Genomic DNA, 15487 nt, shown 5'->3' with positions numbered 1-15487 from the left:
ACCGGGTGATCTTTAAGGTGTCTTCCAACGCTGCCATTCTATGATATCCGGTTCCAGCTCCTCTGCTGTAGGAAGGGATGCCTTCCTCTAAACCAGTCCCCTCAGTCCAGCACTCCCAGGGATGGAGCATCCACAGCTCCTCTGCGCAGCACTGCCAGTGCCTCACCGCCGTCTGAGTAAAGAATTCCTGCCTGATCTCTAACCTAGTTCTCCCCTCTTTTAGTTTAAAGTCATTACCCTTTGTCCTATCACTATGCTATGATACTCTTATCTCTCTTTGAGGACCCTTTAGGTACTGGAATGGTGCTGTAAGTCCTCTGCAAAGTCTGAACAACCCCAGCCCTCTCAGCCTGTCTTCATAGGAGAGGTGCTTCAGTCATCTATCATCCTTGTGGCCCTCTGCACTTTGTACTCTCCAGCAGTCCATATCCTCCTTAGGCTGGGCCCCAAGAGCTGGATGTAGGACTGTATCAGCTGCACCACTCAGCTTGTTGTCTGCTAACTTGCAGAGGGTGATCTCAATCCCACTGTCCGTGGCACTGACAAAGATGTTAAACAGTGCTGGTCCCAGATACTGTGCAGAGGAAGAATGCTAAGGACAGAGCATCTTGCTGAGCTCGATCCTGGGAATACAGAGGGACACAGGCTTCTCAGGGGACAGATCTTGTCTGCCTGAAGGCCTCCTGGGCATCCCTTTGGACGCCGCTTCATGGAACTCCATATTTTTCCTGTCAGAGTGGAGACCTTGGAGGTGGCAGGGCAGCCAAATCCCATGCAACCAAAAACTATTAGATAAGAATCTCCAGCATGAGCAGAAACGTAGAAAACTTAGCTTGGAAAAGTATCGTCATGTCTAAGCATCAACCTATCCTACAGAATCCCATCACTAAACTATGTCCCTTAGTGCTACATCCACACGTCCCTTAAATACCTTCAGGGATGGGAACTCCACCACTTCCCTGGACACACCATTCCAATGCCTGACTACCCCATCTGTGAAGAAATTCATCCTGATAACCAATCTAAACCTCCCTCAGTGCAACATGAGATCATTTCCTTGCATCCTATCACCCCCTTTACAAGAAGATCTGGTAACGTGAGGCAGTGATAACTGCCCACAGTAACACACTGGGCTGGAATTATCACGGGGTGACTGTTCTTAGGGCCAACTATGGTGTTCTGATTCCTTCATTTTCAAAGCAGAAGGGCATTTTAGCTAAAATGTCAGCTTTCCATGTGGAAAATATCAGTCTTTCATTAAATTACTGCCTGGCTTGAAAACACATTCTTTTGATTTGAAGATGAATAGAATTTTGAATGAATAGAAACTGTAAACTAACTTAGGTTTAAGGAAGGCGTGCTCTCCTGTGGAGCGGTTTTTCCAGCTGCACTCCAAACACTGCAGCCAGAAGCTTCCCAGTACAAGGGAGAAGAGGGTGATGGACAGCAGATGCTGCTAAGAAAGAGAATCCACTTGTAGATACACCAAGATTTTCTGTGCTTGTGGGAGTGAGATCTTCAAATTACTGTTGTCTCCTGTCACTGTGCCTGTGGCTGTTATGTTAGATGAGAGTGTGTAATACTTAGAGGAGCAGTAAAGGTAGCTTCTGTGAGACCAAGGAGCAGAAATACTAGCAGCTCATTGTACTCTGAGTAAAATTCTTGTGAACTGGAGGACCTTACTCTATGTGAAGCAAAGGCAAAAGAAGAGCAACACAGATCCACTGAGTTTTACTTGACAAAGCAATACTATTTGATTATGCTTCTGACAGTTATGTGTTCCCACAGATGTGGTTTTAGTACCAACAGTCCAGTTTTGGGAACAGATCTTATGTAGAAAGCAAAATATCCAAGTTTTTGGGGAACAATTTATCATTTAGATTTGTGCTTCACCGCCAACCAGATCTGTATATTTTGCAGCTCTCTGAAGAGATCCAAATGCAAGAACATTTCTATTTGCATTTGTAAAATGAATGGGGGAATCTTGGGAATCAGAAGTGTTGTATCTGATTTTAGTTGGAACGAAACACTTTGGTTTTTAAAAGTGAAAGAAAAATAAATGCTCTTTTAGATAAGGGAGGGAAATAACCAAATAAGCCTAGTGTAAAAATACAAGTAAAATAATAATTAAAAAAACCAAACAAATAAACACAAAACCTTTGATTTCTTTTTGTATAAATAAAAAAAAGTGTTTATATCTAGGGAATGTTAAAGTGTTTGCTTGAAACTCTGTTTCAGCACACCAGCACACTGGACATACTACTGAGAAAGCAATTGTTTGGGCCAACCTAGTTTATTCAGACCTTTTTTTCATTACAGTCTAATCACCATTTGCTTTGTGCATTCTGCCAGTTATGAGTAACATGGGCTGTGTCTGCCCAGTGAAGAAGGAAACTCCTGCTCTGAGTCTTCCCATGATGTCCTGATCTGCTGGGCTGAGTTACAAATAGCTCATCTATTTCTGCCTGTACTGCTAGAGGGTAAATATTAGCAGGCACTGCTTACAGATGTGTAAAATTGTCAGTCTTTTCCCAAATAATTTGAGAAAATAGGCACTGGTCAGCTCCAGGTCTGAAGGCTCATATTCAGCCAAGTTACTTAAGAAATTCCCTTGTGGCAGCTGAGCCATGGAAATGCTCTTTTGTGTATTAGAAAATGTGAGATAACATAGCCTAGCTTAGTCTGAAAAGACGGAGGATTGTGCTGCATTATTTTCACATTACCCCGGGCTTGGATGCTGTTTTTGTAGTCGTCCAGGAGCTGAACCCTGAGAATCTAACAAAGCTGGGACAAAGGCTTGAACTCCAGAAAGCTCAGATAGGAAGAACATCTTTGTGCACTTCTGTGTATATACACAGAGTGCTGAAGTCTTATCTGTCTGTGTCTGCTTTATGTTATGTGGAACTCATTCTGCCTCTGACTCTCTTATGTTGCCTCTGCTCTTCCTGTTTTTCCAGTCTGTGTTGTCTTCTTGCTTCTAACTGGTGCTGTGGTAGCTGCTGGAAACTCCTGATTTTGGCCAGGATCCCATAGATACTGTACAGACAGCCCAAAGACTTACTACTCTTTTAGTACACCGTGAGTATGTGCTACATCAGTCTGGCTTCCTCTGAAGAGCTCGGGCTTCTAAAGAGCTTTGTTTTATTCTATCTACAGAGGGTCTGTGGAAGGACCACCACCTTTGATTAATATCTGGGCTTCTCGCCAAAGTAAATGTTAGAGAGTTTGCTGTGCCGTCAGATTTGCTGATTAAGGTTAATTTCCAATTGGCAGGTAATTTGAAAACACCATGAAGATACGTTCTTCATAGGCGTGTGGGGGAGAAGGGATGTTGTGAAGTGCATCCAACTTCTGTAGTCAGCAATACTGCATGATGAATGTCACCATAACCTAGGGAGAAGTGGGATGATGAAGTGCTTTCTTTTATTACAAAAATTAAGGCCTACCATGGCCTGGAGATGGCTCACACCCAACTGGTAAAATTTATATTAACAGGTATCAGACCTCACATGATGATCTACAGTTGAGCAGCTACAAAGAACATGAAATTCAAATGTATGAACTGAATGTTTATCTGCCATGAACAGATGGCACGGTATATTCAGTCCCAGATCTCATGGATTACCAGTCCAGTATTGAACTGATTCCTATTAATGCTATTACTACCTTGAAAGAGAGAAATATCAAATGCTGAGCACAGGGAGCCAAGACAGAAATAAAACTGTGGGAAAAAATGACCAAAAGTCACGTTTTTAGCCTGACAAACCTGTCGCGGGCAGGGATCCCTATAGGGTATGTGGAGCAAATGGTAATGACAAAGAATGTGTCTAATTGATCACTTTTGGCTCATTCGCACAGTTGAATTCACAGTGTGTTATGTACCTCTTTTCCTCCCACATACAGCTGAATGGATGACTCCTTTTACAACTGCAATTATATAACACCTCCATGCAATGACACAGAAGAGAAAAAACAGTGCCTCTAGTGCAGCTTTTAGATGATCTAATTCTGAGCTTCCTGGTACGTATAAAAATTGTAATGTAACAGTTTTCCTTTTCAGCTTTCTCCCCTGCCCTGAAAGGAGTTGGGATTTAATTATGCGAGGTTGCTGGAATTCCTCACCATCAGCTCTTCCATGATGGAAGGTTCATTCCAACTCATTCTGTCACCATTCAAAAAAAAAAAAAAAAAAAAAAAAAAAGAAAAGATAAAAAGTATTTTTTTTTTCTAATAAATGTAGTGATTGAAGTAAAACTGCCCCAGAAGTTCCCATTTATTCTCAATGCATCAACAACACCCCATACAATGCCCTTCAAGTACAAGGTTCTGCTGCCTGACAATCGGATGTCTTATATGCCTAAGCCATCCTTTTTTTCTTTTTTTTTGGCTGAGAAGAATAGCAAAATGCTTACCACAGATCACAACCACGGGGTAACTACAAGATAACCAGGATGTGGTGGGCCAACAAAAGGGCCAACCGTATCCTGGGGTGCACCAGGCCCAGCACTGCCACTGATCGAGGGGAGGGACTGTTCTGCTCTGCGCTGTGCGGCCTCACCTCCAACTCTGAGTGCAGTTTTAGACACCGCAGCGTAAAAAAGACATGGAACTATTAGAGAGCATCCAGGGACAGTGGGCACAGCCCTGAGCTGCCAGGGTTCAAGGAGTTATGGATCCAAGTTGAAGGAGGGAAGATTTAGGTTGGATGTTAGGGGGAAGTTCTATACAAGGAGAGTGGTTAGGCCCTGGAACGGGCTGCCCAGGGAGGTTGTGGATGCCCCGTCCTTGGATGTGTTTAAGGCCAGGTTGGACAGGGTCCTGGGCAACCTGATCTGAATGTGTGTGTTTGGTGGCCCTGCTAGGCAGGGGGTTTGGAACTACATGATCCTTGAGGTCCCTTCCAACGCGGGTGATTCTGTGATTCTGTGTGTGATTCTGTGAGTGTTTGGGCAATGCTCTTAGACACAGGGTTTGAATTCTAGGTGGTCCTATGTCATGAGTATCCAACCTCTTGGCTTGTCTGGGCCACACAGAGTGAAAAGGAATAGTCTTGGGCGGCACATCTGTAGGTTGCTCTGAAAGTAATGCCTCCTATTTGTTCCATGGAAACTACAACCACTGAGAAGAGCATAACACTATTTAACAGAGCAAATTCTCAGCTGCAAAACACTTTTTAAAATATCATCAGCACCATTAGCTATACATTTTTGTCAGCGATGAACAAGAGCCTGCATGCCGTGCTCCTAAACATCCGCACCAGAGGAGGCAACCCACTGTTGCTGTAACCAGTGCTGAAGCACACCAACCACTGCCTCACTGTGCTCACATCGACTGTTTGATCTCCATAAATGTTCAGCAAGCACTGATGAATGTCAACAGCTGTCATTTTTTTCCATGTGGAGGAATTCAGTGACACTCCTTTGCTCTATCCACGCTTCCATTTTGTCACTCTGCCCCTCTGCTGCCATCTGTCACACGGCAACAAAACAACAGAATATTGGTGGGGAGGTTCTATCTCTACTGCCCTATCACCAACACCCAGCTCTGACATAGTGAGCCAACATAATAAAACAGGAGGCACCACCTTCGAAGCAGCCCTTGTAAAATGCGTAATATAGTTTATGTGTTTAAATCAGAAATGTTCTGACTCATCCTGGAATATCTGACAGCACTACAGGATCCTTGACCTAAGGATCTTCTCCTTTCTTGACCACGCAACAGATACTAACTCAGGCAGCAGTAAATGTCAGGCATCATCTACTATGCCAGCAAGTGCGGCTGCTTTTTGCCCTTATACCCTTAAGTATAGAGTGGAAGTAGAAAAATAAAAGGATAAACGCGCAGAAAGGACAACTGAATTGCCAACTGTCCTGGTTTTCTCTTTCCAATAGGTGGCACCAATTCTCTTTCCAGATCATCATCAACTGAATAGGTCAGGAGCTCCGGAATACCGTACGTGTTTAAAAACACGGGCATCTTTGCCCTTTTCTTTTGCTGTATCTGAGTGTGAAATTTGGACCAAGAAGGCAGCAGACTGAGAAAATATCTGAAGCCCTTTGGAATGTGCTGCTGCTACTGCCAAGAACAGTCATGCCAGGAAAACACAGGCAAATCAAGAGCAAACGTGACCAAGTGCTAGAAGCAGGGAGAGAGCTTCGCTTTTGACTAAGGATGGTCAAAAGTAAAAGTGGGACTATTTTAGGGAGTTACTGAGTGGAAATAGGAGAATCGTGGTAAGAGGAAACTGAAAAGGGGGGTTCCAGGCTAAATGGAGCTTTCGTGAACAGGCAAAGAGGGATGACTGAGCTTGCTGAGAGAGAACTCTAAGAAGAAATCATGCCAGAATGAGGCCAAGGAAAACTGTATTCTAAAAGTACCGTGACAAAGTGAAATAGCAGAAAATCTCTTGCAAATAACCCTAATACAACCCTGTCTTTATCCTGAAATGCTTTCTTGTTCATCACTAGAAGAGAACAGTGTCTGTAGCTCCATACCATTGTACAGACCACAGGGGGAGGTGACCCATGCTCCCATCATTCGTTTTAGAATACAGAACCATGTTGCAAAGAGATGGTCAAAACAGCAATGTTCAGAAGCATGGCATGATTTAAAAGGCAGAACTCTCAAATGAAGCCTGGTGGCATATACGTTTTAACAAGTTCTTCATCAATCTTACCATCTAAATCCTTTTGAAAATACACTTCTGATATTTTTAGTTGGAAACATTCCTTGTTTTCACCTCAAATGGCTTGCTGTGACATTTGGTTGAAGGTCTCAGTGTGACTCCACAAGCTGCTCTCTTATTAGGTCTGGAAATGCCACTTTCGTTGTGCATTCACAACTATTTCCCCTTCTAGACAATCTGAGGAGGGAAGAATTGCTATCATAGTGAATTGTGCTGCATGGGCATTTTTGACAGGATGTGGCAAAGACCACATCAGGTGTTACAAACCACTAAAAGAACAATTATAGTCGTGTTTTGAAAGTTGTGACAGTACAGAGTTTGCCCTAAAGACAGATGACACCCATGATAGGAGCCAGGTGCTTGGTTTTCATTTTTCTGGAGCATGTTTAAGTTCTGGGAGTTGTGGGCCCCTCATAGTACTCCAGAGAGCTGTGCACCAGACTAGGGCCATATCCTCCTCTTGGTCTTGTGGCTGCTGCTGAATGGAAATGAAGATTGCAAGCACATCTCCCGAATTGTGGTATCTCTCTAATCACTGTGTGAACCTTGTGTTGTAGTCTGGAATTATTTCTGCGATGGCTGAAGGAACACCACAGCGTACCCGGGAATGCACCTGCTGCAAGGAGGCATGGACTGATGAGTTTCCAGCCATATTCTTTTTTTTTTTTTCCTTGACCAAGTGACAAGAATATTGTGAAGAATTTGGTTTGCAAGAAAAAGAAGAGAAGGTGAATTCCGAGGCTGTTCAAGGTTGTGAAGAGACTTCAAATGTTGGCAAATGAAACTGCTTTTCAGACAGGTGAGGGCGCTCAGCCCTTCTTGAAAGAAGTTGGTGTGAGTCTTGAAACACAGCACTGAAATACACTTGTGATTGGGCCAATGCTGTGCTGCTACTGAACGAAGACTGAGTAGGGGGTTAGGCTCTAACACTGCTAACAACTGAAAAATAAAAGGCCCAGAGCTGCTTAAATAGCTGCTGATGTGCTTCAGCACAAGCACGAATGAAATGCCTTAATTTTAATGGTAACTTGAAAGAAGACTGATCACAGATTTCCCCGTATGGAGCAGTGCGGTTTTATTTATTTATTACAATTTCAAGTATCTCCATAAAAGTAAACCTGGAGGAAGATGTTAGGCTAACATACCTGGATATTTATATTCAGTGTGAGACTTTCATCTCACACTTCCCTCTTACAGTGGTTCCATCCTTGCCTTTGTGATCTGCCTCTTAGCATGACACCCCTAAGCCAATGCCATCCTCTATAGCTGCTCCAAATTTCCCAGCAAAAGGACCTCTGTTGTACTGGGCTCTGTGTGGTGGGGGACATCTGTCCACTTCTGGAAACAAACACACCCAGATCATATTACTGTATTGTTTTTAGGTAATTTAAATCTGGTTTATATTACCCTGTTTTCTCTGGCTTCACATTTGTCTTCAATTGGTTGCTGTAGCTCACCCTAAAACCCCCCTGTGATTTTTGTTTATTCACCACTCTTCATTAGCAAATGCTTAGACTTCAGTTCTTGTAAAGCTCCTTAGGACATGAAGCAGTGCTTCTGAGTTGTTAACCATTATTATTACCAGTAGTGGCATAAATAAAAATAGAATCATAGACTCACTCAGGTTGGAAAATACCTTAAAGATCATCGAGTCCAACCACAACCAAACCGTATTACCCTAACAACCCACCACTAAATCATGTCCCTGAGCACCACATCCAAACGGTTTTTAAACACATCCAGGGGTGGTGACTCAACCGCCTCCCTGGGGACCCTATTCCAATGCTTAACAATCCTTTCTGTAAAGAAGCGTTTCCTGATATCCAACCTAATGAATGTATTCTGCTGAAGTACACTTATTACATACACTTATTTTTATTTACCAAATCATGGAATTGTAGGGGTTGGAAGGGATCTCTAGAGATCATCAAGTCAACCCCCATTTACTAAAGCAGGTCCCTTACAGCAGGTCACCCAGGCAGGTCTTAAATATCTCCAGAGAGGGTGACTCCACAACCTCTCTGGGCAGCCTGTTCCAGTGCTCCATTAATCTGACAGTGAATGAGTTCTTCCTTGTGTAGTATGGAACTTCTTGTGTTCCAGCTTCTGGTGTCAATTTAAGTCATTACCGGTATGAAAATCTTGCCAGTTGGACATCTCATGTCCTCAAGATGAAATATTAATCTAGTTATCATGGCAATGATTTCTATATTTGTTTTATCTCTACAGGTTCACCTTGTCTTGGGGAATTAACGATTATTATGTCTATCTATTGCCATGTCTCCCATCCACGGAGATCCACAGAGACTCTGCTTTTCAGATACTGGTAATTAAATAAAACAACTATTGACTGCAGTTCTTGTTGACACTGGGCATCTAGCTCTTCTCTCTTACGTATATGTGTGCACAGCAAGTTCCCTCATGCAGAAATAAATTGCTTAATTGAGAGTTTGCATATGAGAAGGTGGCTGTAACAGTGCTTCCTAACTTGAGCTGTGAAAGCCTCATGGGCAGCACTACTGAAGCTCATCTGCTTCATTGTGTTCCAGTATCTGTGGCCCTATGTTGCTGTGTCATGGAAAACAAATATCTTCATCTCTTTGGCTGGTGAGATGGATCCTACCAGGCAGCCAGGCTTCACCTGGCATGGGGAGAGGACAGTACTACGTGGGGGTATACTTCAGTATCTCACCAGTGTGACCCATGATGACTGGGAGACGTTTGAGTAAAAAGACAGAGACATTTCTTCTCCTCTTCCTGCCTTCCTGACTCCTTCTGCAACTCTGATATTCGCTTTTCAACTTGGACCAGATCAAAGTGGGGTTAATGGCTGGAAGCTCTGTAATCAGACATCCTCAGCCGCTCCTTGGGAGCTAGACTGTTCTTCCTGAATCAGGCAACATTAATGGAAAGCCAGGGAGGGGATGGGTGCTGCAGACAGCCCCCACTATAAATCCATGCTGCCTTCAAAGCAAGAGCCAGTCAAGGAACAGAACAGATGAGGGAGCAGTCTTTATAATGGTTTACAAGTTGATCAATTATTATAATTGCTGCAATAAACTAGCCACAGACATGAGAACAAGCTGATGTTATAGAAAGCCTGCTGCAAAAAATGTGTTTCTAGACATGCTGAGTTCTGTGAAGACAAAGAAACAACCCATTACAGATTCTTTAAGCCATAGGTTGCAACCCATAGATTGTAACCTCCAAGTGGAAGCTCACTTTATACATTTTATTTTTTCCCCCTTCTTCACTTGCTTGTTTCCCTTTTTGTAATAAGAATAAGAATAATTGTTTTATTTGTGTAGATTATTGGTGAATAGGAAGTACAGGGGTTAAACACATGTGGTCATTTCCATTTGCTAAACTCCCCCCAGGTGGACAGTTGCACAGTTTTTGATGGAGAGTTGAACAAGACCCCAAGCAGCTTCTTTGCAGTTGTCTCTATGGTACTCCCTGTATCACTTGCAGCCATCTCTTAATCTCTTTCCTTTGTCCTGATTCTTCTGCTGGCTCCTTTCTCAAGCGGGAGAAGGGGCACCTGGCCTCAGTCTGCGTGCTGCAAAGAGAGAAGTCAGACTTGTCTCTGTATTACATCGTGTCTTACATCTGTTAGAGGAGGGTTATTTATGCAAGAGATTCTGGAGGAAGTGTTAGAACAAACCTCTTTAAAAGCCCCAGTAGTTCCTCCTCCAGGCTGAAGCTGGGTGCTGGAGTCCCAGCTGGACACCACGGTTTTTGGCAGCAGAAATGCATTGCAGAGCACAGATCCCCTTCTGAAGGCTGCTGTGTAGTCCTGGAGGAATTTTGTATAGGGTGTGTATAGCTTAGGGCTGAGGCATGGGAAGCTCATGAGAGTAAACTTAAGAGACATTTTCTCTGCTTTATTCTTTGAAAGCAAGGGGTCAGCTAAGGTTCTGGGCAGCCTGAAACTGCAGCCAGTAAAATACGCTCTGGGACTGAATGAGGAAGATTGCTTTTGAGCGTGAGAGCTGGGCTGATGTATCACTTTAATTTTGTAACTAATTTTTTTCTGCAAGCGCTTCAGTGTGATATCTGTATACCAAACCTGCAGGACTTCCTAGGTTACAGCCAGCTCTCATAAATGTATCATTTTCCTGGAGCTGTTACCCCAAAACACCTCATCCTTGAATCCAGGACATGGAGAAGAATATACTGAGTGAAAACAAATGAACGAATCCGAGAAGAAGAAAACAACTTCCCCTTTCCACCTATGAATGTAATTCTTAGGCCCCTTGGTTTACACATGACCTAACTTCTCTGGAAGCTTTTTTCTCCTTGTTCTTTTGCTTTTCACTTTCATTTTTCAGCAGCTGTTTGCCACTAAGCTCAGAGAGGCAAAATCAATAGTGATCTAACATTAATAATTGAGCAAAGCAGGCAGCCAGATGACTAAACTTGGTCTCATTGAAATCAGAGCAGTTACTTCCTTGCTTGAGCTAACTTATCTGAGAATTGAGTACAGACAGAGGTGGTAAATGGAATAAAAACACTAACATCTAAAAAGCCAATCAGCCTGCTAATTCCTGTGCTGTATTATCATAGTTCTCAGTGGAAGAGTGGCAGAAATGAGCAAAGATTGCTCGCTTGAATCATATCAGGATCAGGTATCAGGATGCAATCAGGCAGAATGGTCTGAAAACACCTTTAGTCTGTAGGAATGATCTCCCCAGGGGCTTAAACGTTATTTTCATGTTTCATCTTAAAGCTTAAATGATGCGTTCATTGAGAGCTGATAACGTAAAGTGCATGAGGAAGAAAAGATCTTAAAGAATAATAGTTTTTAACTTGGGGAGTGAAAAAAAAAAAAAGGCAATAAACACCTCTGGCAAATGACAAATGCACGGCGGGAGGCATTTCTGAAAGGCATTTTCGTGCAGTGCAGGGGGAGAACACAACCAAGATTCACAGCACTGCCTTGCTGAATGCTAACATCCCTGGAGGAGATCACAATAAGCTTCTAACAACCGTGGTAAAATTGCACAGTGCTAAAGGGAGAGGGTCTCTCAGGCATCACAGTAAACCATCGGTAGGGGTGCAGTAGGAGGACATGTCAGATTGCCGTACCAGCCTAGTGGGTTCTCACTGAATCATCTGAGTTGGAGGGGACCATCAGAGGTCGTTTAGTCCAACTCCCTTGCAATGAAGAGGAACATCTGCAGCTAGATGTCCCTATTTTGCAGTTTACAAACAGAAATTGCCTTCATGGTGTCCTCTTTGAAAGCAATTGCTTTGGGAATACAGATGAAGCACACTTATAAATACTGAGAACAGGCAGCTTCTCTGAGGTTTGTGTTGTTCTAACGGAGTGGACTACCTATGAACTTGTAAAGGTGTAAGTCATATCTGAGACATTAGGATATAGCAGGTAAAGAAAGCCACTGAGAATTGATGCCAGGATCTATGAGACACACAGCAGCATCACTGTAGAGCCAAGAGACAGAGAACAAAAAGTAAATATTTTGTATCTTTTATGGGATCTCCAGGGATCCTCTTGCAGAGCACCCAGGAAAAGTGTTCTGAATCCTAAGCAGAGCAATAAGGCAGACAGCTTGAATAAGGGTGTTCAAATATTGCTGAGCGATGGGGACATCCATCAGGACAGCATCCTGGGAAGAAGCTGAAGCCTCATCATGTCCGGGCTTTTGTGTACCATGTTGAGGGCAAGCCACGTGCTGCAATGAAGTAGTTATCCCATGGAGAATTATATGTAATTTCTACAAGAAATATTTGCCATGATGTATAAGAATCAAGAACACTTTCCATGCTGATGCGTGTCCCACTGCTGTGTATCAGATCTTCCTTTTTAAGGAGACAACAGAGGCTGCAGTTGTGGGCCCAGTTTGTGGACTGGCTGAAGCCATAATGGTTTCTGAGAAGCCCAGACAGTGCAGCCTTTTGGCAGGGTGGAGTTTGCAGCCCTTCTCTCAAACAGCCAAGATCAAAGCCTTTCATTGCATTGCTTGCCATGTCTTCTTGTTATTATTTCTTTTCAATGGCCTACAGCACAACAGAAACTGCAGCACAAAGGGATCGTGATTTCCAGAAGCAAACAAATCCAGAGCTGATTAGGCAGGGCCCATCCATATCTCCTCTCCTTTTCCTTGCTGGTTTTCTGTGCAGCAGCTGGCAGTGTGTGCAAATCCAGGAAAAGCCTTGCAGAGCCAAGGGAAACCCAAGAGGCAATTAATTCATCTTGAAACTGCACAGTCCTAAACTGTCACTGGTGACCTGGACTTCCTACACAGAGCTTGGGTCATTGTGCTGCCAACATGCCATCAGAGCTGACTTTTTATGAATGATTTTTTTGCAGTGAGCAAGAGTTTATTGAACATACCTTTAAATATGTCAGTGAAGTAGAGATCGTGTAGCTCTCCTCTGCAGCAGGCACTGTTAGCCTCATGACTCTGCCCATTGCCCTTGGGAGTCAGTGTGGCTCTACTTGAGGAAAAGAAGCTCCAACTATGAAGTCCATTTTCTAAAGAGCTATCGATGAAAGCCAGGAGGACAGGAAGAAAAAAGGGAAAAGGCTTGTCTGTTCCTACAAAGGTTGCAAAGAGGAATTCCTACCTGAGCAGAGTGTGTTGTCTCAGGGAGTTCCCCTGGCCTTCTTCACAAAGCTCTGAGTGCTCTACCATGATCTGTGAGGCATTTCTTTGGTTTGGCTTTTCTTTGACTTTTTTTTTTTTAAAGTTCTTGTCTGTTTTGTTTCTGAAAGAATGACATCCTGGCCCCTAACCTTTCTGGAGGCAACACACATATTCCTTACAGTGCTGTGTTACCAAGACAAAAAATGTTCCTCATAATTAAACATGATTTGATCATTCCAGCATTTTCACGTCTTCCCAGAAGTTTTATTATCATAATTAAATTCTCTGGCACCTACTCACAACTCCAGGCATTTTCCTGAACCTTTCAACACACAGTTAGCAGTTCTGAACCTTTCACTGCTGTATTTCTTTTCCTATAATTATTTGATAGTTGTAAATTCTTTGTTAGTAGTCTTTCCTATAGAAAACCAGATGAGCTTTTTTCATGTAGTCTCTATGACTGTTATTGTGAAATCCCAGGATCTCTGCTCTATCTGTGATCAAAGAAAATGGTGTTATCTCTATATTACAAACGGGAACCTGGGATATAATGAGACAAAGTCATATGTTTACTTATTTATTCTTTGGTATCCTGTCCAGAGTGCCACAGGAAGACAGTGGCAGAGAAAGGCATTGCACCCCAGTGTCACAAATCCAACTCCCAACCTGCTGGGTCAGCTTTATTTTACTGTCCTTCTTTGCATTTTTTTTCATCCTTCGTAAAATGCTCTGCATTTTCCAGTCCATGTAGGACTCATCACTTTGCCAAATGTCTATAAGGAAAGATGAACCAAGAGGGAAACAGTTTTAAGAACCAAGGACTACTCACAGGGAATCCTCTTTGAGCACTTCTGAATATTGGGTAGAAAAAGATCTTTTGCATAATAAAGTGGGCAATAGCTTGAGCTTCTGCATATCACAAAATCACAAACTCACAGAAAGATTGAGGTTGGAAGGGACCTATGGGTCCACTGTGTCCAACCCCTGCTCAAGTAGGGACACCTAGCTCAGGACCAGGCAGCTTCTAAACTCCTCCAAGGAGAAGACTGTACAACCTCTCTGGGCAACCTATGCCACTTCTCCTTCACCTACACAGCAGAAAAGTGCTTTTTAGTGCTCAGAGGTGATCTCCCATGTTCCAGCTTGTGCCTGTTGTCTCTTTCCTGGAACTGAGCACCACTGGAAAGAGCCTGGCTCTGTCCTTTTTGTGCCCTCCCTTCAGGTATTTATAAACATTGATGGTATCGCCTGAGCCTCCTCTTTCCAAGGCTGAACATCCCCAGCTCTCAGCCTCTGCTCACAGGAGAGGTGCTCCAATCCCTTTGTCATTTTGATGGCCCTTTGTTGGACTCCCTCCAGCATATCCATGTTGGTATTATACTGGTGGCCCAGAACTGGAACCAGCACTGTAGGCATGGCCTCATCAATGCTGAGTAGATCAGAAGGTTCTTCTCTCTTGACCTGCTGGTGATACATTCCTTAATTCAGCTAAGAATACCATCAGCCTTCTTTGTAGCAAGGGCACATTGCTGCCTCAAGTGCACCTTGATGTCCACCATGACACCTGAGCCCTAGGACATTATGGGGATCAGTGTCAAAGGCCTTAAGGAAGACTAGGAAGACAATATCCTCTGCTCCTCTTTCATCCATCAGGCTGGTGAATACCTTGTAGAAGCTTATCTGTTTGGTCAGGTGCAACTAGCCTTTTGTAAATCCATGCTGACTATTCCGGGTGATTTTCTCCTTCATGTGCCTAGAAATGTTTTCCATAATTAGGCCATCCATCACCTTCCCAGGGATCATAATGAGGCTGACAGGCCTGCAGTTCCCTAGGTACGCCTTCTTGCCTTTCATGAAGATGGGAGTGACATTTGCTTTCCTCTATTTTTCTGGCACTTCTCCCAGCCACACAGCCACATCACCAGGCACTGCCATGTGCAGCAGTGGTAGGATTTATGCTAGCTCTGTTGTTACAAATTAATTGAATAGGCTGCAGAAACTTCACAAATGTTGACTCTTCACCTTTTAAAATCCAACTCCATGTCACCCTCCCACCATGACTCACGACACCCACCGGTATTCTCAATATGAAGAGAAGCCACCCACAGCTTGCATGCTGCATTGGGAAGTAATGCTGCTGAAAGGAACATCAAAATCTTGCTCTTTGTCACACAGAAACTGAGCCAGAAGT

This window comes from Centrocercus urophasianus, unplaced genomic scaffold (assembly GCF_019232065.1).
Source record: "Centrocercus urophasianus isolate 14NV4802_14NV808 unplaced genomic scaffold, USGS_Curo_1.0 seq_15, whole genome shotgun sequence".
In the NCBI taxonomy this organism is placed as follows: Eukaryota; Metazoa; Chordata; class Aves; order Galliformes; family Phasianidae; genus Centrocercus; species Centrocercus urophasianus.
This window is presented reverse-complemented; position numbering follows the sequence as displayed.